Below are 20,976 nucleotides of genomic sequence, written 5' to 3'. Positions count from 1 at the left end.
TTTTTAAAACTTAAACTTCTTCTAACGCCACTTCTTCAAAATAGACTCGCGAGCCGCAGTTTGCCGACCACGGGCCTAGACCAATACTATTAGCATTCTGAGCCCAGGTTGGCACAAGCTTTTCCACGAAGCCCTTTTTGAGCACAGATATTACTTTGTCAGAGGCCATCCATGCTGCTGGCCCCTGACCCAGGGACCCAGAGCCAGTTTCTCAGCCGTCGCTGCTAGTGCTGCTGTGAGCATCTCCTCTGCAGGCAGCCCACCACCCTCCGCCCTCAGCCCTCCACCCTCCACCTTCAGCCCTCCCTCTAAGACCAGGGAGCTCCAAGGGAAATTCGGGCCTGGGCGAGTAATGTCTGGGGAAGGGGGGATCTGAATACAGAAACTGTGCAACTAAAAGGTTTTACAGTTAATGCAGCTCTTTCCCACTGCAAGAGGCTACCTTTAAAAGCTGCCATTTCCTTTGCATTAACTAAAAATGGACACATCTGTTGAAAGGAGGGGGGGAAGGGAAGAGACAACAGCTATTATGATAGCCCATGTGTGTGTGTGTGTGTGTGTGTGTGTGTGTGTGTGTGTGTGTAAGCCACTAAAGAAACTGCAAAGAGACACGAGACTGGTGGAAAGGCCGCCGTGGCATTGCTGTCAGCCGTTATTTATGCAGCATCGTAAATGCATGGCTGTCAAAGCCAACGGCCCTCCTGCCTCACGGCTCCCTAAGTGCTGGCGGTGCGAGGCCTCAGAAGAATGGCTCTTCTATTTAATATTTAACCAGATGCTTCCATTTTTTAAAATGTATTTTGCTCCTTATGGAGGGAGAAGGGGAGGCTGCCTTGCAACTCCTGGGATGTCTGAGCTATGGTTGGGAGCGGGAGTGAGAGAAAACCAGTGTTTGTTCTGACTGCGCCCCCAAGGCTGCCACCGTGTTGGTGAACAGAGCATTCTTCCACAATTTGGATCCTCCCTGTATTGCTGGATCTATGACTACCCCGATGACATGAGCTAGGGCAGGGGTCCTCAAACTTTTTAAACAGGGGCCCAGTTCACTGTCCCTCAGACCGTTGGAGGGCCGGACTATAGTTTAAAAAAAAAACTATGAACAAATTCCTATGCGCACTGTGGGCCCGGGACGAGTCGGCTGCTAAGCAGGACAGGCAGCGGCACCCGGCGGGCCGGATAAATGTCCTCGGCGGGCCGCATGTGGCCCGCAGGCCGTAGTTTGAGGACGCCTGAGCTAGGGCTTCGTTCCTATAATCCTGCATTGGAAAGGTGAGAGCTAAGGCGGGAGAGGTTAATGCAACTGCCCCCGACCTGACTTTCTGTGGGGTCCGAATGCTGTGCTCTAACGGGAAGGCCACGGGACCCAGGCAGCGTGTATTCCCCAAGGAATGACCCAGGCCACCAAGTAGAAGCAGGACTGCAGACCGCACTGCCGCGCAGGGTCCTGGGCCCGCTGTGGGGTGCACGTTCCCCTCTGACCTTCCACCTCTCCTCTCTCGGGGCTCCCTCTCCTGCACCAGGTACCCCGCCACCTCGCCATCATTTCCTCTCCATCCTTCATCCCAGGGCCCCCTCCTGCCCCTGGAAATGCTCCCAGCTGTCACAGCCACTACCGGCCACACGTGGGACCGGGCGCACATGCATTCCATGGACTCCTCTGGAGACCGACCGAGGTGGCTGTTGTCCCACCATGTGGTCGCCAAGGGACACACGGGAGCCTCTGGAGGTCACCTGCCCAGGCCCTTCTCCCGCTCCCGCATGAAGAACGTGTCTCCTCGGGTTGCTGTCCTTGCTCTGTCTCTGTGTGTGGCCTGTCCCAGGGGCCCTGAGCCTCTCCCAGGACGGAGCACTCGGAGTGGCCGGCCCTGGAAGTCCCCTGTGCTCCGGGTGCTGTCACAGCCCAGCTGGCTCTCTCCCATGTCGCTCACTCGCCATTTCCCCCTGTGCCCGTCTATTTTCAATGACAAACATAAGGACAATGTGACAGGCTAAGAACACAACAGCAGCATGTCCAAGGAAGAAGGCCACCTGTTCTCCTGCTCTTGGTTTACTTTCATCTCACCTCGGGGCGCTTTAACGCATCCCACCCTCCCGAAGGGAGAAGCAGAGAGGCCGTGGGGGCCTGAACAATGAAGCATCTCTCTGCTCCATCCCCACCCCCCCCACCCCCCCCCCCCGCCCCTGGCCCAGACCCCCCAGGGCCAAGAATGGCTCCATGCCTCACGACACGCAGGGAATATTGAGGGGATGTCAGAGTGACTCCGCTGGCCCGTGCGGACAGCATCTGTCCCGGCTCCCGAGGGAGATGACATCAGACACAGAGCAGCCCCTTGTGCTGGGGACGGTGTCAGAGGGGATGTGAAAGGAGAACAGCTCCAGCTGCGAAGGCAGCAAGCCATGCCCTGTCCGTGACAGACACGGTGCTGGGCCCGCCACCAGGCCCCGGGGTGGGTCTTGGTGAACTCTGGGATCCTGCGCGACTAAAGAATCCTTCACAAGGAATGATTCCATCTTTCCGAGGTCGTGGAAAGCCAGCCCGCACCATTTATGGGCACAGGGGACCAGGCGCTAGGCAGGGGTGGGCAAACTTTTTGACTCGAGGGCCACAATGGGTTCTTAAACTGGACCAGAGGGCCGGAACAAAAGCATGGATGGAGTGTTTGTGTGAACTAATATAAATTCAAAGTAAAGGAGCGGAGGGGAGAGCAAGAGAACCGGATAGAACAGCCGGATCCGGCCCGCGGGCCGTAGTTTGCCCAAGGCTGCTAGAGGCAGGGGAAGAAGTCATACACACAATCCCCCGAGCCTTTAATGAGCCAGTCCTCACATCCACGTGGCTCTCGAGCTCCACATATTGCTCTCAGGATTATTGGGTTTCCTTGGAATTCACTCTTCTCAGCACTGAGATGGTCTTAAGGAGAAGAATGAGTCCGAGGCCAATGAGACAGACTGGCAGCCTCTGACTGTTGGGCTGTGATCAGCCCGATGATGGCCACATGACAAAACCAGCATCCCATAGGCATGGCCTTTGTCCCAGGAGGGGGTTACAGGAGCCTGCGATACCCAGGAACAGTCGGGGTAACCAATGCAGCAAAACTCTACAGAATCAACATGCCATGCTTCCTGCGTGAGAGGGTTCCGGCTCCCCAGCTGCTTCACTGGAGGCAGTGTGTCTCAGGGGGCAGGAATCTGGGGGTGGGGGAATGGCCACGGAGACCAGCGGGCATGTCTCCTCCCAAGTGCGTGGGGTCTGCGTGCATCCGCTGGGAATCGGCTGTGGAGCCAGCACCCAGAGAGTAAATCACAGGACACGTACACAGAGAGAAGTCAGAGCAAGAAGGTTAAGACGTGAGTCATCTCAGATGTGGGAAACCACCTCTCTCCCAAGGCTGGGCCCGCTCGCTTCCATTTCTCCTTTCCCAAGATTTCTCTTTCAGGAAGAGGTGAAGGAGAGCTGTGATCTCTGAGAAGCCTCCATACTTCAGGCCGCGGCAATAACAGACCAGATTCCTGTCGCTATCTCTCTCGATAAGAAACCTTTCATCCATAAGCTGCCCTCTGGCCAGTGAGTGGGCCGCGCTGGGGGCTGTTTCCTAGGACAGGGAGACAGCCGGCGCAGAGCTGAGAGCTTGGTCTACCCCCCAAGCCCTTGGTTTGGTTCCAGCTAGTTCTTCCCCTGCCGGCTGGGGAGGGGACTTCACACTTGAAGGTATTCCCTAAACCTGCTTCCTCCTGGGAGTCATGATAGTGTCTCTCCTCAGGTTTTCTGAGAACTAAATGAGGTAACAGATAGGAAACACGTTCTGGTAGACAAGAAAGCCTCAACAAATAGTAAGAGACATCCTCAAATTAGGTGCCTTGAACATAGATTATAGGTTAGGTCCTTTTGCTTCATTTTAAAAAGCTTTTACATTTAAGAAGACACATGCTCTTTTAAAAAAATGGAAAACTGGAATGTCCACTTATTAATATCCATTTGTTATCCAAATAATATCCATTCATTACGCTAACAGAGCTTTCAATTGAATGAATTCCCAATAGCTATTTTTTTAGGCTGTGCCTCTGTGTGGGCATCGTGCCAGCTAACTTGAGGTACACGATCTAATTGCAATTCTCAGAGTAAATATAGGGGGACATCGCTATCTTATACCTTGGACGGTGTTCAGTGAGGTTGCGGGATCGGTTCCCAGGTGCGGAGGTAGGAAGTGTCAGAGCTTGCGTCAGTGATTCCAATGCCAGTTCTCTTTCTAGACACCATATTTCTCTTCAGCTTGCCTTCTACTCAGTCACATTCAAAATGTCAAATGACTGTATGCACAGACTTTATTAATACGAATAGCTTATCACATTATAAAATAAAATGTGGAATCATATTCTCACCTGCCCCTTGACAAATACCCATGCTTTTGCAAATCAGGGAAAGAAGTTATGGGCCTCTTGGGCAACCAGTAGCAATTCAGTGTGGGATTACAGAATACTGATCAGTAAGGACTGAAATTCAGAGAAAACCTGAAAACGAAGCCAGGGATTTGAGACAGACCGTAGAGTGCTACTAATCTGTGAGAAAATAAAGTGAAGGGTTTATTGGGCTTGGGTTCTGTTTTTTTTTGTGTTTTTTGTTGTTGTTTTTTGTCATTTCAAGAGAAAAATCCACAAAAATACCTTCTCTCCTTAAAAATATCCCATCAAATAACTTGTGAATTCTTTCACTGCTAGTTAAAAGTGAGCATTATTAAAGTGCCCGAGGGCTGTTTCTCTTTTTCTTCCCCATCCAACATTCCACAAAGTAAAAGAAAGCTAGTCTGTGAGTTCTTACCCTCCTCTAAGACAATTTTTAAAGACACAGGCCCCCAGGCTGGTCATGCTGAATTTACAATCCCCACTTGACATTTCTGGGGGAAAAGACTGAGGTTCCCCTGGCAACAGAGGCAAGGTGGCAGCTGTGACAGAGGAGGTGACACTCGGAGCCCCACTCCCTCCACGTGAGGCCGCGATGCCAGGCGGTGGGTATATTGGGTTACTAGGGCTGCCAAGATAAAGTGCCACAAACTGGTGGCTGAAACAACCGGAAGGTGCTGTCTCACAGTTCTGGAGGCTGGAAGTCCAAGGTCAAGGTGTCGGCAGGGTGGCTCCTTCTGAGGGCTGCGAGGGGCGGGTGCATCCAGACCTCTGTCCCTGGTTTGCAGGTGGCCATCCCCTCCCTGTGTCTCTTCACATCACCTCCCCTCTGTGAGGGTTTGTGTCCAAATGGCACCTGTTCCGAAGGAGAGCAGTCACATTGGGTTAGGAACCCACCCTCTCCAGGGTGACCTCCTTTTAACTAATGACCTGGCAACGACCCCATTCCCAGAGAGAGTCACCGTCAGCGTGTGAGTTTGGAGGAAGACACAATTCACCTTGTAACAGCAGGTTACAGCTCTGAGATTTTGCCTGAGAAAGGTTGGCTCTAGTCATTATATTAACCAAATAATACCACAGCCATTAGCATACGTTCTAAGAGCATGGTACAGACGTGCGTGGTATTATCTCTATACTCTCCTGGCGAGGCATTTCCCCTGAGCAAATAGAACTCTCAGTTAGGTAGACATGGGCCCTAAAGCGTCTTCCCGACACCTGAGATACCGAACGTGTTTTAGTTTCTAACACCTTGAACCTGAAGGAGAAGGAAGCAGAGCTCAGGTGGAAACGGGTAAAATCACATCACTCGTTGCTGAGTCACAGCCATGGCTTAGGAAGACAGACAACCCTTCCCACTGGGAATGAGGGTGGGGCTTATTCTAACTCATCTACAATTCGGGGTATCAGAGGCAGCTCCCATGTGGCCCGCTCTGGGCCCTTTCCTCAGAAACCTCCCTCTGCTCCCCACTACCACGATGAATTCTCCGCCTTCCCCGACCCCCATGCACCCTGTTATTCAGGCATGGTCATTGTGGGGTTACTCATGTGCTTCCTTCAGGAGACTGAAATGCTTTTGGAAACAGACTTGGTGAATCTCTGTAGCCACAATGCAAACAAGAGCAGAGCAAACATTTGCTCAATGAAAGGAGGTCAGTGAGTGTTTGCAAAATAATTTTTTAATGCTTTTTTTTATTGATTTTAGAGAGGAAAAGAGAGGGAGAGAGAGATAGAAACATTAATGATGAGAGAGAATCATTGATCGGCTGCCTCCTACCTGCCCCACACAGGGGATTGAGCCTGCAACCTGGGCATGTCAGGACCCGGAATCCAACCCTGATCTCCCGGTTCATAGGTCAACACTCAACCACTGAGCCACGCTGGCCAGGCTGCAAAATTAAAATTGGATAAGCACGGGCCACCTTCACTTAAGAGTCTGTGAACAGCTGACTGTCCCTCTTGAACGGAGAGGGGTGGCCGTCCCCCATCTGTTCTGAGGACAGCACAGAGGGAACACGCCGGAAGACCTGAAGCTGCATGAGGCCGCCACTCACCCAGGGCCTGAGGTTGACTATTGACGCCAGTCCCCAGCTGCACAAGGGACACCCCGGAGGGCCCAAACCACAGTGACTCCCTTGTGAACATGGGGAGATTCTTTTAAATCATTTTGAGCCTCTTGGAATCAAGGTATTATGGTTTAATCTTTGCCCTCCGTTAAGCTATCTTTCCTGAATCTGGCCAAAGCTGATAGTAAATATATATATTGAATAAATATAAAGGCAGTGTTTATTACAATACATTTCATTTTCAAAATAGAGCTATCAGCTGAAACCAGTTTGGCTCAGTGGATAGAGCGTCGGCCTGCGGACTGAAGGGTCCCTGGTTCGATTCCGGTCAAGGGCATGTACTTTGGTTGCGGGCACATCCCCAGTGGGAGGTGTGCAGCTGATCGATGTTTCTCTCTCATCAATGTTTCTAGCTCTCTATCCCTCTCCCTTCCTCTCTGTAAAATATCAATAAAATATATTTTTTAAAAAATAGAGCTATCAGTTGTTAAAGTGCGTGTACATTTTTTTTGGGGGGGGGACACCCTGTACATATTTTTTTGCAATAGTTTATCTCTCATGAGAATTTCCCTGTGGCATTTACTCCTATTTTATTTGGGCACATTTGGTTTCTCCCTAAAGGATGATATCAGCTGGTATCAGGAAACCCTAGAAATGTGTTTACACTCAGACACTCTCGAAATGGAATCCCGGAGATGACCCAGTCTGAAGGCACTGTTCTTGTACTGTTTTCTCTAACTCTGCTTTTGTGAAACCAAATCCTCTCTCGAGTTGGGCTTAACTGGGGAGGCAACAAGCAAACTTAACTCCGTATCAACAGCACACGATGCCAAGAGGAGAAAAGTTGACTCCATTTGGGTTCCTATCTCCGGGCGAGCTCAGCATGGGGCCCACCTGCGCGGGCCAGACAGCTGCCTTCCTGCACCACCTCTGCCTTCACATCCCAGCCCGCCACGGAAAGAAGTTCGAGAGGGTTCTCACGGAGTCATTGGTGAGAATTACATAAGATCAAGGAGAGCCCTTGCTGGGTTCCTGGCACATTAGAAGACCAATAAGTGGTAGTCAGCCCTAAAAATATTATTTATTATAATGATTGTTATAAACTTGAATTCAAGTCAAGGACTATTTGTCAAGCAATGACTCTTTGCCAAGCACTATTCTAGCCACTTAGGGTACATCAGTGAACAAAACAGACAAAGATGTCCAGGCTAGTAGAGTTCACATTCTCGTGGGAGATACACATACAAGGGTGATAGAAGAGCAAGGTAAAGGAGATGGGGTGCTAGAGTGGGCAGTTCTGTAGCAATTGGAAACGAGGGGTGGGTCAGTGAGAGCCTCAAGGAGGAGGTGGCCCATGAGCAAGGGCCTGAAAGACCAGAGTGGGTCACATTCTAAGCAGAGGGAAGAGTGAGTGCATTTGAGGAGCAGCAGGACGGCCTGTGGCTCAGCGAGAATGGAGGAGAGCAGGCCAGTCTGGATGGAGAAGGCCCCTTCAGTCACCTCTTTGGAAGGTTACAAGGATCCCAAAGGCCTCATGAGACACCAGGGACTTGGCTTTCTCTCTGAGTGGGACGGGGGCCACCGCCGGGTCTGAGCAGAGGACTGCCATGCTCTGACTTAGGATTTTGGTTTTGGAGGAAGTCCTTTTGGGGGGGTGGTTTAAAATTTTTCATTTTATCTAACATTTCTAAGTGTCCTATGTTTGCCATTTTGGAAGTGTTATGCTACTTTATAAACACATTTGTCACTAATCTCTAACTTGAGCCACATCAAACTGGTTCATATTTAATGTGTTTTTTTTATTTTTAAAGACAAATTTTATGAAACATATATTTAATGTAGTGCAGCCTCCCCCTATTATAGGTGTATTTCTCCTAGAAAACAGCAGGCTATTTAGGAAAGCAGAGAAAAATGAACACAACAGACATTGCAGGTTCCAAAGCTTGAGAAACCTCACCAGCGATTCATTCCCAGAGCCTAATGTACAACACCTGCTTTCCTGCCGATACGTGGCCTAGAAAACGGCAACTACCAAGTGGAAGATTCTGGAACAGAGGAACATCACGCCCAAAACGTTTCTTTCATTGGCGTCTTTGGTAATTATTCATCTCTCTGAAAATGTCTTCCTCAGTAAAAAGGATTTATAGATGAGAAATTGCATCCATGAAGTGATAGACTTTTCTTTTAAACTTGAAGTTGGAGTTTGATTCTTTTCCTGTCATCATCTGTTTCATTTGTGACACAGATGCATGCTATTTGCATTAATGTTTCAAAGGGGAAAATAACTACTGATTCAAGAAACATTTGCTTTTTCCTTGAACGCTTGCACAGAATAAGGCTGTTTGTAATTACAGTTGAATATCAGATGTATATTATTATTGAATCATTTTGTTCGTTTGTTGCTATGACTAAGACCCTAGCTGATCAAGAATGTGACCTTGGCTACGGGTTTTGTGCATCCCTCTGACTGCTGGGTGGGGAATCGCGGGAGGGAGGTGGGGATGAGGGCGGGCAGGCAGGTAGAGAGGATGGCAGTAATGCAAATGAGACCTGCTGTCTCCCACCGGGGGGTAGAGTTGGAGGGATGAGTGCTCAGATTTCAGATATATTCTTTAGATAGAGCCAACAGCATTTCTGGATGGAGTGAACATGAGGTGTGAAGAAAGAGAGAAATAAGAAATACTCCTAATCTCCAATGTGGATGCACCTTGAAACATTATGCTGATGTGAAAGAACCAGACACAAAAGACCAATCAGGGGTCCTCAAACTTTTTAAACAGGGGGCCAGTTCACTGTCCCTCAGACCGTTGGCGGGCCGGACTACAGTTTAAAAAAAAAACTATGAACAAATTCCTATGCTCACTGCGGGCCCAGGACGAGTCGGCTGCTAAGCAGGACAGGCAGTGGCACCCGGCGGGCCGGATAAATGTCCTCGGCGGGCCGCATGTGGCCCGCGGGCCGTAGTTTGAGGACGCCTGAAGATAATTCCATTTCTAGGAAATGTCCCAAAGAGCCACATCTATAGCTGAAGCCAGAGGACTGGTGGTGGCGGGAGCTGGGCGCCGGAGAGCCTGGGAGTGATGGCTCCTGGGGAAGGAATGACTCTTTAGGGTGATGAAATATGGAATTAGATTGTGGTGATGCTTTCACACTGTTGAATGTACTAAATCCTCGGAATAGTACCCTTTAAAGTGGTTCAAATGATGAATTTTATTTTCTGTGAATTTTGCCTCTATTAAAAGGAAAAGAATTTGCATAATATTTTGGCTTGAGTAACTGGGAGAATCAAGGGGCCGTCAGTGGCGGTGAGAGAGGGGCTGTTGTGGGTGGGCAGGCTAGCGGGGAAGATTAGCAGTTTCGTTTTGGAAATTTTGAGTCTGAAAGGTCTATCAGGCACCCCAATAGTAATGCCACAAAGGTAGTTTGGTTTGCATGTTTTTAGTTTGGAAAAGCACTCAGGTGAGAATGTGTGCTTTCGAGCGCTGTTGGCAGAGAGATGGCAAGGAAAGGCATGAGGTGGAATGAACTCCCTAAAGGAGTAACTGTAGAGCAGGCATCCTCAAACTACGGCCCGCGGGCCACATGCGGCCCGCCGAGGACGTTTATCCGGCCCGCCGGGTGCCGCTGCCTGTCCTGCTTAGCAGCCGACCCGTCCCGGGCCCACAGTGCGCATAGGAATTTGTTCATAGTTTTTTTTTTAAACTATAGTCCGGCCCTCCAGCGGTCTGAGGGACAGTGAACTGGCCCCCTGTTTAAAAAGTTTGAGGACCTCTGCTGTAGAGAGAGGGGACCAAGGATTGAGCTCTCAGAATCCGAAGGTAAGAGCTAAGGGAGCCCTGGCCGGGTGGCTCAGTTGTTTGGAGCATCATCCCAAACACTGAAAGGTTACAGGTTCAACTCCGGGTCAGGGTGCACACCTAGGTTGTGGGTTTGACCCCCGGTTGGGGCATGTACAGGAGGCAAGCAATCGCTGTTTCTCTCTCACATTGATATTTCTCAATCTTTCTTTCTCTCTTTTTGTCTCCATTCTTCTCTCTCTAAAATCAATAAACACATCCTTAGGTGATGATTTAAAAAAAAAAGAAGAAGAAGGGAGATATAGTTAGTAATATTGCAATGACTAGGCATGATGTCAGAGGGCACGGGACTTACTCAGGTGATCATTTCGTGAGATGTATAAATGTCTAATCACTGTACTGAACACCTGGAACTAAAATAATATTTTAAGTCAACTATAATTGAAAAATAAAAAATATTTTTAAAAAAGAACCAAGGGAGAAGAATAGGAACCAGCCAAGAAGATGGAACAGGAGTAACCAGTGAATAGAAATAAAACCAACAAAGTCCTCTCTCCATCACTCTCACGGGCTTACGGTCTTGACCACACAGCGAGTCCTGGCCAGCGCAGGACCTGTCTTGAGGAGACTTCCGACATGCTGTCCTCTGTAACTAAAACGCTCTCTCCTTCCTCATCCTTCAACACTAAGGTCATCACTTTAAGAAGCCCACCTCTCTCCTCTAGTCTGATTGAGACACACCTCTCTGTGCTCCCAGAACCCTCTCTGTATAACAAGCCACAGCCCTGGTCGTGTGGCGTGATAAATGCAGCTTATTCATCCACCCACCCCTGACTCAACACAGGGTCTGCCACCACAGCCTTCTTAGCATCTAGTCCCGCATTCAGCCCACACAAAGCACCTTAAGATGATCTGTCGAGTGAAAGACAAGTACACGAATGCCTTACTTCACTCCTTAGCAATGTTCTTAAGAAGTTCAATGTATCTCAAAGTGCTTAGGAATTTTTCATATTCATAATCCTCTGTTAAACAAACAGGTAGGAATGCTACTTAAGTCAACTCTGTGGAAAGTTCTTTTATACAGCAAAGAATTCCATTCTACTGCAAAAAAAAAAAAATCAGCTGCGATTGCAAGTTTCCATTTCTATACATGTATTTGTGATTTGTAGGCTATTCTAATAAAATGAATGTGAGGAGCTACTTTTATATTGCATTTTTGCGTGTGTTTTTAAATGTACACTTCTATTTGGGTGTTTGGGGTGAAATAAAATCTAAAAACAACTGCCAGAATATGGGCAAGTGACATTCCCCACCTTTAAAACTGGGGCATGGGGACCAGTACAGCCTGTAATGTGGCCTGTGGAGGTAAACTATGAAGTGAAGAGTGGTTAAATCTATTCACAGGTATTTGATGAGAATTAAAACACTGTGCTCAAGTCTTTGCATCCAAAAACATAATAAATCAAGAATCTCTCGGGAATTTTCTATCATACGAGGAAAATTCTTTTTCAACCTTAAGAAGTTCTGTAATCTTAGTAAAGGCAACAGAAACTCTGACCCCTCTGCCATGTTTAGAAAAAGTAATTCCATATGTTTATCACGTTAGAAAAGGTAACCATGTCAGAGGCCAAGCGGAAAATGCAGACTCCAAGGTAACCCACCCCAGGGTCCCTCTTCCCCCTGGAGATTCATTTCTGACCACGAGAGAAGGTTCTGGATAAGGCAGAGTGGGTGACTTGAGAAGAGATTCAAGTTTTGGATCTGCCATTTAAAGGAAAATAAAACAAGAGCAGGAATTGCAGCCGTTTTGTTCAGTCACTGCCCTGGCGTGGCCCTGGCACCTGCCAGCAGGCCTTCAGCTCTCCTGGGCTCTCCTACCTGCAGCTCCTGGGGAGTGTCTGGCGTGAGAAACACTTTCACAACTCGGGGTCTTTGGTCTGGATTAGCTACAAGCAGAGCTCAGTGTCAGGCTGCCTCTGGGCATTTTCTGGACTTCTTTGGTCTCTTGATATTTACCAAACCTGTCCCTCAGCAAGGAGCTAAGCCCCAAGCATGTGGCGAGTTACATTACCACCTCGCTGCCTGCAGAGCGGGGTTCAGCATAATCTCTCTCAATGGGGAGCTCGTCTCCCTGACAGATGCTTAAGGACTGGAATTAACGGGAACAAAAGAAGGAGCGATGCAGACCAGCCTAGGCAGTGCCCCGCCTCCCCAAGACCTCCCGGCTCATGGCCACGGGCGCCACGCGCAGCCCGAGACCTGTCCCGCTGCCAGGGGACCAGCGAGCTGTCCGCGTCCATCACGGCCCTGACCTGGCAGAGGCCGCTTCAGGCGCCCTGTGCCCATCCGGCCTCCTGGCCCAGCACGCGAGGGGGGTCATCTGAGCGCGCCGATGGTTCCAGACCTGCAAAGGATGTCGGCTTGGGTGTGCCCTGGGCTTGTGGAAGGACGAGCCGCAGGCCTGCGAACACATCTGAGCAGATTTATCTCCCTTCCTGTTCATGACTGGCTAGGTGAACCCTTCACTACCCACACCTCTCACGCGATTCCAGGTCCCAAGTCTGTCATTTTTAACATCAAAATCTTTTAGTGAATTTTCTTGCCAAGTGAACCCCCCGCCCCGCCCACTATGTGCTGCGTGTATAAACAATGGCCAAAATATAGAGCAGTCAGGAAAACACACGTGGAAACCTGTCACCGTAAACATCTCTTAGGCCCAAGTTCTGGCCCTGCAATTCGCTAACATGTCAGGGGACGCCTTCAGAGCTGGATCACACGCCTTCCTGACATGGGAACTTAGCTGTCACATGCGGGGAGGCGTTCAGATTCAAACCAGTCATCAGAGTGAACTGCGTCTTGTGCAGGGGTCCTCAAACTTTTTAAATGGGGGGCCCGTTCACTGTCCCTCAGACCGTTGGAGGGCCGGACTATAGTTTAAAAAAAAAACGATGAACAAATTCCTATGCGCACTGCGGGCCCGGGACGAGTCGGCTGCTAAGCAGGACAGGCAGCGGCACCCGGCGGGCCGGATCAATGTCCTCGGCGGGCCGCATGTGGCCCGCGGGCCGTAGTTTGAGGACCCCTGCTAGAGTTTCAGCTCTTTGGCACCACATGCTTTTCTAAACCTGAAAAAAAAATTTGAAACTGAATTTTAATGCACGTTGTCTCATCAACAAGAAGCATAAGTCATGTCTAATATAATTATTCCTTCAACCTCCAAGCACATGTGCTCCATGATGGCACAAACCATCCCTGTGTGACAGTATATTCCACACTAACTCCATGCCTGGCCAATGTTAGCTGTATACTCAGCAGTTAATAAATGAGCGCATCATACTAACTTAAGTCCCCCCTGAAAGGTGTCTCAGGGTTTCAGTATTCTAAGAGTTTATAAATGGGAGAGCCACGGGTTTACCACAAGCCTTTAACAGGAATTGTTAAAAGTATCATTAAATGATTGAGACTCCAGTTAGGCTCCCACTCTTTAAGGAAGGACCTAGATCAGCGGTGGGCAAACTTTTTGACTCGATGGCCACAATGGGTTCTTAAACTGGACCGGAGGGCCGGAACAAAAGCATGGATGGAGTGTTTGTGTGAACTAATATAAATTCAAAGTAAAGGAGTGGAGGGGAGAGCAAGAGAACCGGATAGAACAGCCGGATCCGGCCCGCGGGCCGTAGTTTGCCCACGGCTGACCTAGATCTTACGTGTGTGTGTTTTCATGCCTCCAGAAGCTAGCACTGGCTGCAGCCACATCTGGTGTTGGCTAGCAGGCAGTATTTCGCCCCCAAGACGTTATGATCAATGAATAAATTACGAATTTCATTACATGTACCTTGAGGTTGAGATGACGTTTATTTCTGCACAAGAAAGCTGTGTGGAAAGAACCCAAATGATGGAAACAGATCAATAAAAGTAAATAAAGAATTTAGAATTGTTCTTAACTCTTTTCACTAGGCAAATGGGTTGTTGCTTCTCCATTTTACCCCAAAGTAATAAAATAGCATTTTCTTAAAAGTATTAAATAAAAAATGCTTTTTGGTCACTTTTATTGCTGTTTCTTTCCATTCATCTCAACTGATAAATTATTTTCTACAAGAAAAATTTAAAAAAGGCTGCAAGGATCACAATCAGTCATTTCGATAACTTGGTGCTTGACATCTGATTTAGAGCATGAATGGGTCCAGGTAGGAACAACAGTAACAATTCCATCTCTTATTTGAACACGATGAAAAAAATTTCATGTTCATTGTTGTCTTAGAAAGATAACCATTGAGTTTACTACTTCTCAAAGAAATGGGGCCGATCACTTTCTTTTTTAATTTATCCAGAAATCTCTCCCTCTATAGGTACATGGAAATTCATAGGTCTATGACACGAATAGGAAATTCATAGTTAAATTCAAATATGTAATACAATGACATCACTGTAAAGACACCTACAAAGTAATGATCCACCTTCTAAAAGAAAGGCAGAACTTAAATATTCCAACACAGTCCTGTTTCTTAGGGAAGTCGCTTGGTAGGGCATCCTTATTTTCTCTGTGCAGTCATCCTGAACAACCCATCTCTAAAAATCAGCTTGAATATTAAAATGAGGATGAAACCAATTGAGAATATCCAACAGGCCATATGCTCCAGGATGTGGAAGGCAGCATGGATGCCAGAATCCGCTTTCCCAAGAAAATAACCACGATGGAGACCATATTTCTTTCTATGACTTTTTCATTGTTTTTTGGATACACTTCATGAGAGAAAATGTTTGCCACTATTCTGAAATAGGCCAAATTCAGCAATAATGAAGACGCACTATGCTTTCAGTGGGAAATATAAGCAAAGCCACAAACACTAACAGAGCAACTTGCACGATGTCCATGCAACTCATCTCTGATACTAAGACAGAAGATTAAGGATTTACAGGTGGATTTTTGTCAAGATGGTGGATAGGTCAATGATGTGTTCACCTCCTCCCACAACCACAGCAAAATTACACTAAATTACAGGACAACCATCAGAACTCCTATAACTCGGGATATAAGTAAAGAAAAAGCTATATCGGGACTGGCTGTTGCCTCTAGTAAACTGGACAGCCATTAATTGATTGGATTAAATTTGTTTATTACATTACTGAATCTAACTTTATACACAAATAAATGCCAAACTACAAAAAAAGAACTTGTAGGTAATTAATTCATCTCCTTTTGTGAAAAAATCTATGTTAATCTCAATAGCAGAGTTTTAATATTGAGCTAGAATCCCCCATATGCCTCAATGAGAGATTATGTCTCAATTCCATTCCAGCCCTTGGCAGGAATGCCTTTCCAGGGAATTCAGGAGTAGGAAAATCTAGCTCAATACGAAGCAAAAGTCCCCTTTCTGGTACCAGTCTGAGCACAAGGACTTTCATAGAACATGACAGCTGTTTTCATAGAGAATTACACAGAGAGTTCATAGAGAAGAACAGCAGAGAGTAACCTAATAGGCCACATTAGTGTATATTTTGTGTGTATAATATATACATGTATATTAGATTATGCTCTGATCTAATATACTAATGACAGAGGTCACACTGAACTGCTAAGAGGAAGAAATGGGCTTCCTAACAAAAGCTATGTGAAATCAGCCATCGTTGACAAAGTATAAGCTCACCTACTCACCTACAACACACACCCATGTACACGTGTGTGTACACACACACACACATACACACACACATCCTGCAGGGGCTCTACCTGACTGATGACAGACATCTCTACATCTTGACTCCAAAAGCTGAGGGCCCTGGAATTTTTAATAAGACCACAGTTAGGGGCTGAAGGGAGGGAGGTCACTAACATTTCCCTGATGTCAGAGTCTCTGGTAGGCAATTCATTAACGCTAAAGCATTTTCACTTTCCTGTACAAACAATGTTGATTCAAACAGTTTTGCTCACGCTGGCTCCTTGACGTGGACTATTCTTTTACTTGCTCTTCCCCTGGGTAGCTCCTACCCTTCTTCTAAGATCTGCCTCTCAAGTTTCAGGTGTCACCGCCTCTAGAGCAATCCCTGACATGTTCCCACACCCCAGGGCTGGGCTAGTTTTCTCATCTGTGCTTATGTAATGCGCCCTCTATCCTAGCACTCACCACTTCATCCCTAATAACCACTCCCGTGCTTCCCTGCCTGCTAAACTGCTCTCAAGGATTTGGGGCTTGCTCATCTCTGCATCACAAGCATAATGCCTGGCACTTGAGAGGAGTTTAAGGCACGTTTGTTAAATAAACAAAGTGAATTAGCTTCTTAATTCACTCAATTATCACCAATAACTGGCATTAGTTGCCCTAGCTTATGAGAGAAGAGACTGAGTTTGCAAAATCGCTTAACTTGTCCAAGTTCCCATAGTTCATAAGGAGCCTTAGGAGTCACACTCTGAAATAATTAAGAAGCCAATTATTCCTCATTTGCACCGGATTAAAAGATTGAAAACAAAGATGAAGATCACCAACTCTCGTGCATTATCACAATCAGCATGGGCACTGGGTTAGACAGAGACCCACACAGGGAAGGGCCCACCGCCCAGCAGGCTCTGTCTGCCTCATCACCAACTGCCCTCCCCGAAACACTTGGTGCCATTGGCTAACTTGATGTTGATGGTCTAAGGCAGTGGTTGGCAAACCGCAGTTTGCCGCTCTGTTGACTAATGAGTTTGCCAACCACTGGTCTAAGGCAACTAACCATAGGGTCAGTAGGCAGCATAAGCTCAAAATTCCAGGAAAACGAAACCCAATTGTTGTAAAGAAAAAAGGGGTGAGCTCAGTTTCTTTAGTGTCCAGGTAGTCACTGTGCAGCCACAGAGAGCAAGTTCCATTCCCGACGTATTCTGATGTCTCGGTTAACACCAGAGATTTGTGTTGCAAAATCATACAGAAAAGACACTTCTGTCTCCTTACCCTTTCAAAAGCCATCCCCACACAGTAAGTAGAATGAAAAACAGAAACACAAAGGAGACATCTAGAACCGTGTACTGTAATAGACACAGGAGGAGGATGCCCAGCAGAGTGCAGGAGGGTTAGAACAAAGGCCTCTAGATGGCGCCACCGAGAAGCTAGCAGAGTCACTGAAACTCCGGAGATGTTCAGGCATTGGAAACACCCAGAAGGCAGGTGGGGGGAGGACGCCTAAAGCAGGGGGGCTACTTGAGGTGTATGTTAGCGTCAGTTATAACTCCAGGTTTCATTCTTACCTAATGCAACCCTTCCCCACAGAGAGAGGTGATATGGTCTCTGGCGAAATGAACTACACAGGTTCCTGCAACAAGGACCCAGATATTCAGGAAAACATCACACCGAAAACTTAATAATTAAATTTAAGTCTGAATACTGAACAATGATACCCCAGCCTCCCTTCCCCACCCACCTCTGCACACCAGCAGCCAAGCTACAAACTCACAGTCAGGAAATTGGAGGATTCTGCTAGGAGGTAACATCTCATTGGAAAGATCTATCGGATGCTGACATTTGAGTAGCAACTAGACGACAGCACAGCATGGTCTCACCCATACCCACTCCACTCAGCTTTTTAGCAGCCCACTTCTTACATGTGAAGAGACAGCCAAGGGTTGCTAGGCATTTGAGGAAAGCTTCCAAGATAAACAATACTAAGACAAACAAACAACCAAAAAGGAACTTGGAGATAGCAGAGATACTGCAGGGAGCAGTATAGAATTGCAAAGAAAGCATGAAACAGAACAGGTTGCTATGAAAGGGAAATTATCAGCGAAGGAAGAGTTCTTGGATATTTAAAAAGTATAGTAGCTAAATATTTTTAGTCAGCAAAAAGTTAAAATGTCAAGTCAAACAAATCTCTCCAAAAGTAGAATTTTAAAAAAATGAAAGGATATGTAATAGAAAAGACAAGATAGGATAATTTACTCAGGAAGTCCAATTTCCCCAAAAAGTGGCAAAAAGAAAATTTTCAAAGAAAAAAATATAAGAAAAAGTCCCCTGACTACATTGTAAGAGTCCACCAAGTGCCCAGAACAACAACAACAACAAAATTTTAAATATTTTTTTTATTGATTTGAGAGAGAGAGAGAGGAAGGGAGAGGGAGAAAGACAGAAACATCAATGATGAGAGAGAATCATCGATCGGCTGATCCTGCACTCCCCACACTGGGGATGGAGCCTGCAACCCTGGCATGTGCCCTGACCTGGAATTGAAATGGAGACCTTTTGGTGCATGGGACAAGGCTTACCCAACTGAGCCACACTGGCTAGGGCAATAAAAAGAAAAATGTTAGAAGGCCCCACCAAAGCATATTTACTAGAGCACTAACAATAAAGAGAAGATCTTAAAAGCTTCCAGAAGAGAAAAAAAAAGTTATACACAAAGGGCTGGGGATCAGAATGACATCAGACTTCTCACAACAATATTAGAGGCAACATGAGGCCTGAAAATGCTGAGTGAGAAAAAAATGTCAAGAATCACATCTTAGCAAACTATAAATCAAGTGCAAGGCTAAAATAAAATCAGCTTAAGACATGCACAGTCTCAAACTCACCCACGGACTTTTTTCTCAAGCTTCCATCAGAGGATGCATTTCACCAAAATGTGGAAGTAAACCCAAAAGAGAGGGAGAATTGGGATCCAGAAAACAGATGCTACAACAGGCGAGAGGAAGGCAGGGGGAATTCCCAGGATGACTGTGGGGCGACCGCCCAAAGACAGTTCTCTTTGGAGCGGGAAATGAGATCGTTATTAACTACAGAAACAGTAAAAAGTTATAAAAAACAGGAAGGAGAATCATGAGATACAACTTGGCTCAGCTAATGTATGTGTGTGTATATAGCACTAAAGAAGAATATAACCCCAAATTCTGATATTATTGCACATGATACCAGGTGTCGCTGGAGTTCATGTACAAGTGCTGGTCACCATAAGCCCGTGGTCGGCAAACTACGGCTCGCGAGCCACATGCGGCTCTTTGGCCCCTTGAGTGTGGCTCTTCCACAAAATACCACGGCCTGGGCGAGTCTATTTTGAAGAAGTAGCATTAGAAGAAGTTTAAGTTTAAAAAATTTGGCTCTCAAAAGAAATTTCAATCGTTGTACTGTTGATATTTGGCTCTGTTGACTAATGAGTTTGCCGACCACTGCCATAAGCCAATAGCAGGGATGACCAGGGAGAGAATTCAGGGAACAGCCTGAAGCTGGTGAGCCTCTGGTTATACCTCCTTTAACCAGGTTACAAATATTCAAATTGACAAATAAATCAGTGAGTTGTAGAATTGAATCAACTACATTTGTATTTCTCTTTTTGCCAAAGACAAGAGTTCCATGAACTATGCAAACATCAGACATGCTGAATAATACGATAATTTGCAGAAATGATTCTCCAACAATTCTCAATTCTTAGAGTTATTTCAATTTGTTACACTTTTTGGTTCTGTGTTGTTGGCCTGCTATCAAGTTTCTGGAGCCTCAAAAAACAAAAATGAAGAGCTATGCTTTATTAACTGTCTGTCTTGATTCAGTCCTTTTACAAACATCTATTTTTGTCCTCATTCACCACATTACAAGTAGGAAATTTTGACTACATATGAATTGTTTTAAAACAAATTGGTTGAAATAACAAATTGGCCAAATGATTAACTAGGTAAAAATGAATATTTCCAGACAATTTTTTTATTGATACGTATTAGTCATTTGAGTGTGTTATTAAGCAGTTTTGGTATTCTTTATGAGTTTTTATGCATTTCACAGACTTTTTTAATTTGGAAAGCAACCCAAAATTGTACATGCATTTTTGCATTTCTGTCCCATTTTCCACATCGTTGGTTTTCAAATTTTATATTTTCTGTTAGCTGATTCTGCCTACTCTGGCAATATTCTCTGTGAGTTTTCAATGTTGATGTCCAGTTCTAAGTGAACTGATTGAAAGTAAAATGGTTCGGAAATTCTGGTTTCTCATCAGTAATTCACATATTGATGATGTCAATGTATCCTAAAATGGTCTCTTGATTTTCAATGAGAAGTTTTATTTTAATTAATTTTCCTTAGATATTTTCATACCTTCTCGGTACTTTGCTTTTGAAAAGATTTAAACACATTTTTGGCAGTTCTGCCTCCTTCCCCATTTTAGTAACTGAACTCACCTTCTAGATGTACAGTGATGACCTTGAAAAAATGGTGCAACGATGTCCATTGCAATGTTCAAATAGCAAGAAATAGTCTAGACAAATATCCCTCAGCTTTGTATCTCACATTTCATTGTTAAAATAATATATTAGTACCCTTCTCAATAATACTTAGCAAAAACTGTTCAAAATAAAATAAAATAAAATAAAATAAAATAAAATATCTCTCTATATAAAAGGCAAATATGCTAAGTGTCCAACCAGCTGACTAGTTGCTATGACGAGCTCTGACCGCAGGGGGCAGATGCTCGATGCAGAAGCTGCTGTGACATGCACTGGCCATTTACAGAGGAACAGCACCACGGAACTGGCACCCACAAAGCAGCACTCAGCTTCCCCCAAGTGGGACACAGGCCCTGCCACCACCCTGGAGCAACACCCCACCAAATCGCAGCCAACCTGCTGAGACCCCACGGACAAAATGTGGCCCACAGCCCAGCCCAGCTGGGAAACAGTGGCTGTGGGCGCTGGGTAATGATGTCACGTAGCAATGCCCAGCTTCCTCTCCCTAGTGACTAGCCTCCTTGGAGTTTCTTCAGGCCAG

This window comes from Plecotus auritus, assembly GCF_963455305.1.
Source record: "Plecotus auritus genome assembly, chromosome: 4".
Classification (NCBI taxonomy): Eukaryota; Metazoa; Chordata; class Mammalia; order Chiroptera; family Vespertilionidae; genus Plecotus; species Plecotus auritus.
This window is presented reverse-complemented; position numbering follows the sequence as displayed.